Source organism: Salvelinus sp. IW2-2015, unplaced genomic scaffold, assembly GCF_002910315.2.
Source record: "Salvelinus sp. IW2-2015 unplaced genomic scaffold, ASM291031v2 Un_scaffold7783, whole genome shotgun sequence".
NCBI lineage: Eukaryota > Metazoa > Chordata > Actinopteri > Salmoniformes > Salmonidae > Salvelinus > Salvelinus sp. IW2-2015.
In genome coordinates, this window is record NW_019949043.1 from 3,561 (window position 1) to 12,675 (window position 9,115).

At 40.8% G+C, this 9,115-nt stretch overlaps 3 long non-coding RNA genes across 3 annotated transcripts in view; 2 read left to right on the plus strand and 1 right to left on the minus strand.

Annotated features, from left to right (window-relative positions):
- The window catches only part of LOC139027154 (uncharacterized), a 3,484-nt gene extending 3,328 nt beyond the window's left edge, over positions 1–156 (plus strand). The window contains exon 3 of the long non-coding RNA XR_011479200.1: positions 75–156. This is a non-coding gene — a long non-coding RNA (uncharacterized lncRNA). The remainder of the gene's footprint in view (positions 1–74) is intronic.
- Positions 157–4,517: 4,361 nt separating this feature from the next.
- Positions 4,518–7,192, plus strand: LOC112079376 (uncharacterized). Its single transcript, XR_011479201.1, has 5 exons — positions 4,518–6,236; positions 6,416–6,446; positions 6,508–6,579; positions 6,638–6,687; positions 6,746–7,192. It is a non-coding gene; the product is annotated as an uncharacterized lncRNA (long non-coding RNA).
- Positions 7,193–7,706: 514 nt separating this feature from the next.
- LOC139027155 (uncharacterized) lies at positions 7,707–8,043 on the minus strand. The gene is made up of 2 exons (XR_011479202.1): positions 7,959–8,043; positions 7,707–7,780 (listed from the first exon to the last, which is right to left on the minus strand). It is a non-coding gene; the product is annotated as an uncharacterized lncRNA (long non-coding RNA).
- Positions 8,044–9,115: the final 1,072 nt, after the last annotated feature.

A 9,115-nucleotide genomic window follows, 5' to 3' on the forward strand; every position in this document is an offset into this window, starting at 1 on the left:
CAGATTCACTGTATTAATTATAGAGATTGTAATAAGTAAATTCAATCCCAGTTCTTCTGTATTAATTTAGAGAGTTTACAAGTATTCACATCCCAGTTCACTGTATTAATTTAGAGAGTATACAGTAATTCACATCCCAGTTCACTGTATTAATTTAGAGATATATACGAGAGGTCAATTCACATCCCATTCACTGTATTAATTTAGAGAGATATAAGTAATCAGCATCCCAGTTCACTGAATGTAATTTAGAGAGTAATATTAGCTAATTTAATCCTCAGTTCACTGTATTAATTTAGAGAGAGATGTAATTCCATATTCCATCCCAGTTCACTGTATTTAATTTAGAGCGAGTATACAGTTTCACATCCAGTTCACTGTATTAATTTAGAGTATAATCAGTAATTTCCATCACTGTATTAATTTAGAGATTATACAGTAATTCACATCCCAGTTCACTGTATTCATTATATTGAGTTTACAGTAATATCAGTTCCATACACAGGGTTAACAGATACTCTTACAGAGTAACCATATAGAAATGATGATAAGAATCTCTTTCTGGGAAATAAATCGAAAAGAAGCAGAAAGAAACGTTATGCAAGTGTTACAACATCGTATAAACATCTCTGTCAGTGATCGCTTATAACAATCTCTGTTCGCAAAATCTGTTCAGTGATCGCAGACACTTGTCAGGATCTTGATAAACTTGTACAGTGGACGATAACCTGCAGATCTTAAGTACATTCTGAAGTGGGAGAACGTCTATTAACATCTCTAGTCACGTGGTTAAACTCTGTACGAGTTAGAGTAATCAAACATCTCTGATCAGTGCAGTCGCAGTATAACAATCAGGCTGTCAGTGAATCCGGAGTTCTTTATAAAACGATCTCTGTCAGTGATCGCTTATAAATTCTGTCAGTGGATCAGCTATAACATCATGCATGTGCGTAGAGTCGGCGTATATACATCTCTGTGCATGTGCTAATCAAACCATCTGTCCTAGGTTGATGTTAAATCTTAGTCAGTGATCGCTCTATAGCAATACATCTCTGTCAGTGATCGCTATAACATCTCTTCTATGGCCTGATCGCATTTAAACGCCAGCCAGTTCAATTCTTGTGCGTTATAAATCTTGTCAGCTGATCGCATCAAACATTCATCTTTCGACAGTAGATCTGACTTTTATTAACAGCTCATGTCAGTGATCGCTGTAACTAGAAACATCTACTGTACCCGTCGATTCGCCTATCTTATTAACCGGTATAACATTCTCTGTCAGTGTCGCTATTATACATCGATACTTGTCAGTATTATCGCTATTCTCAGGGGAACAGAACTTCAATCTACAAGCCACTTTATATATCCATGTTCTAGAGCATGACGCTTGATAAACATGTCTTCGTTAGTCAGTGATCGCGAATTTCAAAATTCTATAGACCACTCCTGTAACTATGGTTCACTACGCGTCAAGTTTTAATATTGAATCAGTCTCTTGTGTTCAGTGATACTCTCATTAGTAAGAGCGAATCATCTGAGTATCACACGTGATCCCCACTCCCTATCTCTTAGAGATCACAGCTACTAGTCTTATTATCGCCTATAACAGCTCTGTCAGTGAGTCGCTATAAACATCTCTGTCCAGTGATCACTTTTCAAAGTCATCTTCTTTAGATAGATCTGGCGATATAACATCTCTGGTCAGTGATCGCATAAACATCTCTGTCAGTTGATCACTATAACATCTCTGTCAAGTGGTCGCGTCGAGTGGCGCAATCTAAGAACACTGCCCTTCTAGTGAACTTCACAAAACACCTAAACATCTCTTTTCAGTGCGCATCGCTAATAAAGCATCTTTCTTTTTCAGACCTGACCCTGCTTATAAAAAATCTCTGTCGTGATCAACTGGATCCAACAATCTGCATGTCGGTGATCCACTATCAAACATCTCCTTACCTCTCTACCAAATAGCGCCTATAGGACATCTCTGTCACAGTCCGATCGCTAATAAACATAACGTACTGTCTCGTGTCACTTACCACAATCTTACATGTTGCTTATGTTATACAGCCCTGTAGAAACATCTTGTCAGTATGAGGTTGTCGTCTAAAAACCATATCATATAGTACAGTGGTAAAACGCTTATTAAACTATTATATAACAATCTCTGTCAGTGACACTATAAAACATCTACTCGAGCGTAAATTAGTATACCATAAACTAATGCTTCCTGATGTCTTGACGTCTTATCATTTAAATATCAGTGCTCGTGCACCTGCATCGCCCATAAATCAGTACTCTGGTCAGCTTGATTCCTATAAACATCGTCTGTCCACGTTGATCGCTCTATAACATTCTCTTTCCCGATACATCGAGCTATATAAACATCTTCGGTGTCAGAGTGGATCCCTGGTAAACATTCCTGTCCAGTGAGCGCGTATAAACATCATTTCTCTGTCAGTGAGTGCGCAATAAACTTGTTATCGCTATAACATCTCTGTCAGTGATCGCTATAACCATCCTCTGCTCAGTGAGATACCTATAAACATCTCTGTCAGTGCCGTCTATAACATCTCTGTCAGTGTTCGCTATAACATCTCTGTCAGTGCGATCACAATGATAACATCTCTGTCAGTGGTCCATCATATAAACTCTTCTGTCAGCTATCACCTCATAATAGCATCTTCTGTGGTCAGTGATCGTATCATCTTGTCTGAGCTATAAACCTCTCTGTTACAGTGATTCTATCAAATACTTGTCAGTGTCACTACAACGTTGTCGGATCGTACATCGTTCTCAGTATCGCTATAAACACTCTTGTCAAGTGATCACTTACTATTCGCAGTGACGTAAAATCTCTGTATCGCTGAGTAAGATCCTGCAGGCGAGTAAACATCTCTGTCAGTGTCCTATTAACTCTCTGTCATGATCGCTATAAACATGCTCTGTCATGTTATCCTGCTAAACATCTCTGTCATGTAGTATTCGCTTGTTATAACTAGTCTCTCAGTGACGCTCGTACATTCTATCTCTGATGGAGTATTCGGCATTAAGGTAATTTTAGAAATGTAATCCACGAGCTATGAAAAGCTAATTTGTCTTTCATTCCTGTTCAACCCTGTTATTTTATCATCGTCTAGTCAAATGTGATCGCTATAACATCTCATTAGTCTAGCTTGATCCTCTAGAACATTCGTACCTAGTCAGTGAACAACTACTACAACATCTACAGTCAGTGATGCGCATCACACCGATAACACATCTCTGTCCAGTGAGCACTTTTCTAATTCATACCATCTACTTCTGTCAGTAGTAACCCAACACGTTATACATTCTTTGTTATGATCGCTATAAACATCTCTGTCCAAAAGTAGGTGATCAGCCATTTATAACATCTCTACTACAATTAACTCAGCTCTATATGTATTTATATTACATCTCTCGTCGAGTGATCGCTATAGTAACATTACTCTGTTCAGGTAGTCTGACGTAGTTTTACTAACATCTCTGTACAGTGATCTTCCCGGTATAAATCTCTGTCATGTGATCCAAGTATAAACATAATCTTGTCACTGAGTGATCGCTATAACATCTCTGTCCGTAGTGGATACAACGAATTTAATAATAAAACATTCCTTCTGTTCATTTGATCGCGTGTATAAACATCTTCTGTCAGTGATCGCTTTATCATAACTTATCGCTTCACCTAGTAATCTTGCTGTCAGTCACCGCTTGAATCTTATAACATCTTCTTGTCATGTATGCACTATAACATCTCTGTCAAGTGATCGCTCCATAATACATCTTCTGGGTACAGTGATCGCCACGTTTTCACGATGTGCTCTAATAAACATCTCTGTCATGTGATCCCTTATAAACATCTCTGTCAGTGATCACTATAATATCATCTCTGATCAGTAGATCGCTTATATTAAATCATCTGTCAGTGATCACTATAACATCTCTTCAGTGATCCGCTTTATAAGCATCTCTGTCTGTTCGATCCTAGAGTACAATCTCGTCCAGCTGATCGCAGTGATAAAACCATCTCTGTCAGTGATTCATCTTTTGTCTGAATTCACAAAACTGGTTGTCTTTCCTATAACATCTCTGTCGAGGCTGATCGCTCTTATGATCATCATCTCTTTGATCGAAATGTCTTCTTAAACATCTCTGTCATGGTGATCACATAAAAATGCATCTCTGTCAAAGTGATCGCTTATAACAATCTCTGTCATTTTCCCTGTTAATACAACTGATGGGTTCAGCGTTCATTGGTCTGAGCTCTCTACGCCTGGTATATGTTGTAATCAAACTCAAATCAACAGGTACAAACCGGCAGTTCTAGAAGAGCTGTTAGATTTATTATCCCGTCTTGTTTTTCTGGTATTATCCAATAAGTTAAGATTTAAGAGTATTGTGGTCTGAACCGAAGTGGTTTAAAGTACTTAAGTAAAAAATGCCAAATATATAGCTAAAAAGTACTACTTATAGCTAGTTTTTTGGATTTTCTACTAACATCTCTGTCAGTGATCGCTATAACATCTCTGTCAGTGATCACTATAACATCTCTGTCAGTGATCGCTATAACATCTCTGTCAGTGATCACTATAAACATCTCTGTCAGTGATCACTATAAACATCTCTGTCAGTGATCGCTATAACATCTCTGTCATTTTCCCTTAAAATGATCTGGTTCAGCGTTCATTGGCTGGAGGCCACGGTGGTAATCAAATCAAATCAACAGGTACAAACCGGTAGAGAGCTGTTAGATTTATTATCCCTCTGTGTGTTTTTCTGGTTTACCAATAAGTAAATAAGTATTTTCTGAACCGAAGTGGTTTAAAGTACTTAAGTAAAAAAATATATACTTTAAAGTACTACTTAAGTAGTTTTTTGGTGTCTGTACTTAACTATTTATATTTTTGACAACTTTTATTTTTACTTCACAACATTCCTAAAGAAAATAATGTACTTTTTACTCTCATACATTTTCCCCTGACACCCAAAAGTACTCGTTACATTTATCGTTCTCAAGCAGGACAGCAATATGGTCCAATTCACCCACTTATCGAGAGAAAGGTGTTGTTATCCCCACTGCCTCTGATCTGGTGCACTCCACTAAGCACACACCGTGCGTTTATAAATTACTTCTGAGTGTTGGAGTGTGCCCCCCGGCTATCCGTAAATTAAAAAACTTAAGAGAATATCATGCCGTCGGGAATTTGATTTATAGCCTTTTTACTTTATCCTAACAGTTTAGTACTTTTCCCACCATTGTACTTAAAGTACATTTAAAACCAGATACTTTTACTCGAGTCATTTTCTATTAAGGTATCTTTACTTTGACTCAAATAGGACATTGGAGTAGTTGTTCCTGCTATAAACTCACTATTATGTTTTATGATTTAAAAAAATAAAATAAACAAAGAAGATACATATCGGCGTTGTAATTGTTTTTTGTATAATTAATTGCATTGACATTTTATTGATAAAGATATGCAGACAATTTGACTATTAAAGGAGATACTATTTAAACGGATTCGACCGTACGTATTGTTCTTCGTGAAGACCCTTTTTTTTGTCAGAAACAATCCTCGTGCTTTAGGTCTGCGCTGTGTTGTGAGTCACTGTTTTCCGTCTGTAGGTTTACCCCATTGACATCCATCCATTTGTTTATGTGGTGTGTAGGTTCATCTCTTAGATGAATTGTAGATGGGACAAGAAGGGAGTATGATATTCCTTACACATTTACTCCGAATGAGTGTTTGAAACATGTGGTGGAGATATTTTCAAGTCTCATGTACTGCAGGATGATCTTTTTTTTTTAGGCCTTTGTTATCTTTACAAATTAATTCCTTAATTAAATGTACTTGGAATAAACGTTTAATTACTAATTCCCTCTAATAACTCTCTCTATCGTGATGTGAGAAAAGCCAAACAAAACATCATTTCAATGAATCTTATTATTACATTGTGACTTCCTTCTTACGAGGCTTGTTACTGTGTCCCAGTGAGACCCCCCTCGGCCCTGTTCTTTGTGTTACAACGGGTACGGTGTCTTTTTTGGCCCTATGATTGTCTAAGGCTGTGCTAACTGTCTGTGGCTAGTTCATCTGTTCACATACAAACAAGTGGCGGTATAGGAGCATATTGTTATCCAGTAGGGCTGAAGGATGTACCATCATCACCAAGCCCCAACCAAGGTAGAGAGGAGGTCTGAACCCATACTGAAGGCTGTATGGTGCATCCACCAAGCCAACCAAAGGGTGTAGAGGGGCTGAACCCTACTGAGAGGCTGTATGGTCAGTCACCAAGCCTAACCAAGGTAGAGAGGGGGTCTGAACCATACTGAAGGCTGTACTGTCATCACCAAGCCTAACAAGGTAGAGAGGAGGTCTAACCCATACTGAAGGCTGTATGGTCATCACCAAGCCCTAACCAAGGTAGAGGAGGGGTCTGAACCCATACTGAAGGCTGTTATGGTCATCACCAACGCCTAACAAGGTAGAGAGGAGGTCTGAACCCATACTGAAGGCTGTATGGTCATCACCAAGCCCTAACCAAGGTAGAGAGGAGGTTCTGAACCCATACTGAAGGCTGTACTGTCACCACAAGCCCTAACCAAGGTAGAGAGGGGCTGAACCCATCTGAAGGCTGTACTGTCATCACCAAGCCCTAACCAAGGTAGAGAGGGGGTCTGATCCATACTGAAGCTGTACTGTCTCACCAGACCCTAACCAAGGTAGAGAGGGGTCTGAACCCATACTGAAGGCTGTTATGGTCATCACAAAGCCCTACACCAAGGTAGGAGGGGGTCTGAACCCATACTGAAGGCTGTACTGTCATCACAAGCCCTAACCAAGGTAGAGAGGGGTCTGAACCATACTGAAGGCTGTACTGTCATCACCAAGCCCTAACCAAGGTAGAGAGGGAGGTCTGAACCCATACTGAAGGCTGTATGGTCATCACCAAGCCCTAACCAAGGTAGAGAGGAGGTCTGAACCCATACTGAAGGATGTACTGTCATCACCAAGCCCTAACCAAGGTAGAGAGGGGGTCTGAACCATACTGAAGCGCTGTACTGTCATCACCAAGCCCTAACCAAGGTAGAGAGGGGGTCTGAACCATACTGAAGGCTGTACTGTCATCACCAAGCCCTAACCAAGGTAGAGAGGAGTCTGAACCCATACTGAAGTTGTACTGTCACCACCAAGCCCTAACAAGGTAGAGAGGGGGTTGAACCCATACTGAAGGCTGTACTGTCATCACAAGCCTAACAAGGTAGAGAGGGGTTGAACCATACTGAAGGCTGTACTGTCATCACCAAGCCCTAACCAAGGTAGAGAGGAGGTCTGAACCCATACTGAAGGCTGTACTGTCATCACCAAGCCCTAACCAAGGTAGAGAGGGGGTCTGAACCCATACTGAAGGCTGTACTGTCATCACCAGCCTAACCAAGGTAGAGAGGAGGTCTGAACCCATACTGAAGGCTGTACTGTCATCCCAAGCCTAACCAGGTAGAGGAGGGTCTGAACCCATACTGAAGCTGTATGGTCATCACCAAGCCTAACCAAGGTAGAGAGGGGATCTGAACCCATACTGAAGGCTGTACTGTCATCACCAAGCCTAACAAGGTAGAGAGGGGTCTGAACCCATACTGAAGGCTGTACTGTCATCACCAAGACTAACCAAGGTAGAGAGGGGTCTGAACCCATACTGAAGGCTGTATGGTCATCACCAAGCTCTAACCAAGGTAGAGAGGAGGTCTGAACCCATACTGAGGCTGTACTGTCATTCACCAAGCCCTAACCAGGTAGAGAGGGGTCTGAACCCATACTGAAGTTGATGGTATCACCAGGCCTAACAAGGTAGAGAGGGGACTGAACCCATACTGAAGGCGTGTACCATCATCACCAGACCCAACCAAGTACGAGAGGGTGCGTCTGGACCCATACTGAAGGCCTGTATGGTCATCAACAAGCTCTAACCAAGGTAGAGAGGAGGTCTGAACCCATACTGAAGGCTGTATGGTCATCACGACACCAATACTAGTGTTTTAATCCACAGTGGACAGTTGTCACACATTATTTAAATACATCTTTACTTTAATACCATACCAAGGAAGTAACGGATGGCTCGATCAGGTCGATCGATATACCGGTAGCCTCATTGTGTCCCCCTCCCTTTGCTCATCAAAGCTTTGCTATTTTTTTTACATTTAAACAATTATTGATATAAACAAATATATGAGGTGAAAGAAACGGCTTGAGGGGACAGGAAGAATTGTGTTTGTGTTTTGTTACGTACATTCTTCCATTCCATTGTATTTCTGTTGTCAACAACTGCCTCTTTTTAATGTTGTATTTTTTTTGCAGCAAATTGTCTTTGGCTACACTCTCCATGCCTGTAGCACAGCTTGTAATGTGCCCCAAATGGCGCCCTATTCCCTATGTAGTGCACTACTTTTGGACTAGATCTCATAGGGTCCTAGTCAGAAGTAGTGGACGACAGAGGGCATTGGATGCCATTAGGCACAGACGCTCTGTGTCATCTACAGTAGTGTCGTACCTTTCCATGTCTAACAGGTACTATTTAGCACTCTGAAATATCCCGAGTGGTGATGTGTGATACGGACAGAGGAGGCTGGTGATGGGAGGACGGCTCGTAGTAAATGGCTGGAACGGTGTAAATGGAATATAGCGTCAGACAAATGGAAACCTGCGTGTTTTGGAGCGTCTTCGATACCGATCCATTTCATCCGGTTCCAGACGTTACTACGGGCCCATCCTCCGATTTATAGTGACACCAGCCACCGCTGGATACATGCGTGAGCAACACAGGAACGTTGAATTGCCAATGATAAGATGATATAGTCATTGATGTAATGTAATCCAATAAAACACGATGTGACCCTCTGCTGCTAAAGTTAATTACACCCTAATTTTTTGGCTGTACACATTGTACGCCACATCTTATTGGCTGTACACATTGTACGCTACATTACATTGGACCTTTGGCAGGAACATGTTGTCATGTTAAATCCAATTCCTTCAATAAAAGCTTTGCAACAGCCCCATGGTGTGTGTGTGTGTGTGTGTGTGTGTGTGTGTGT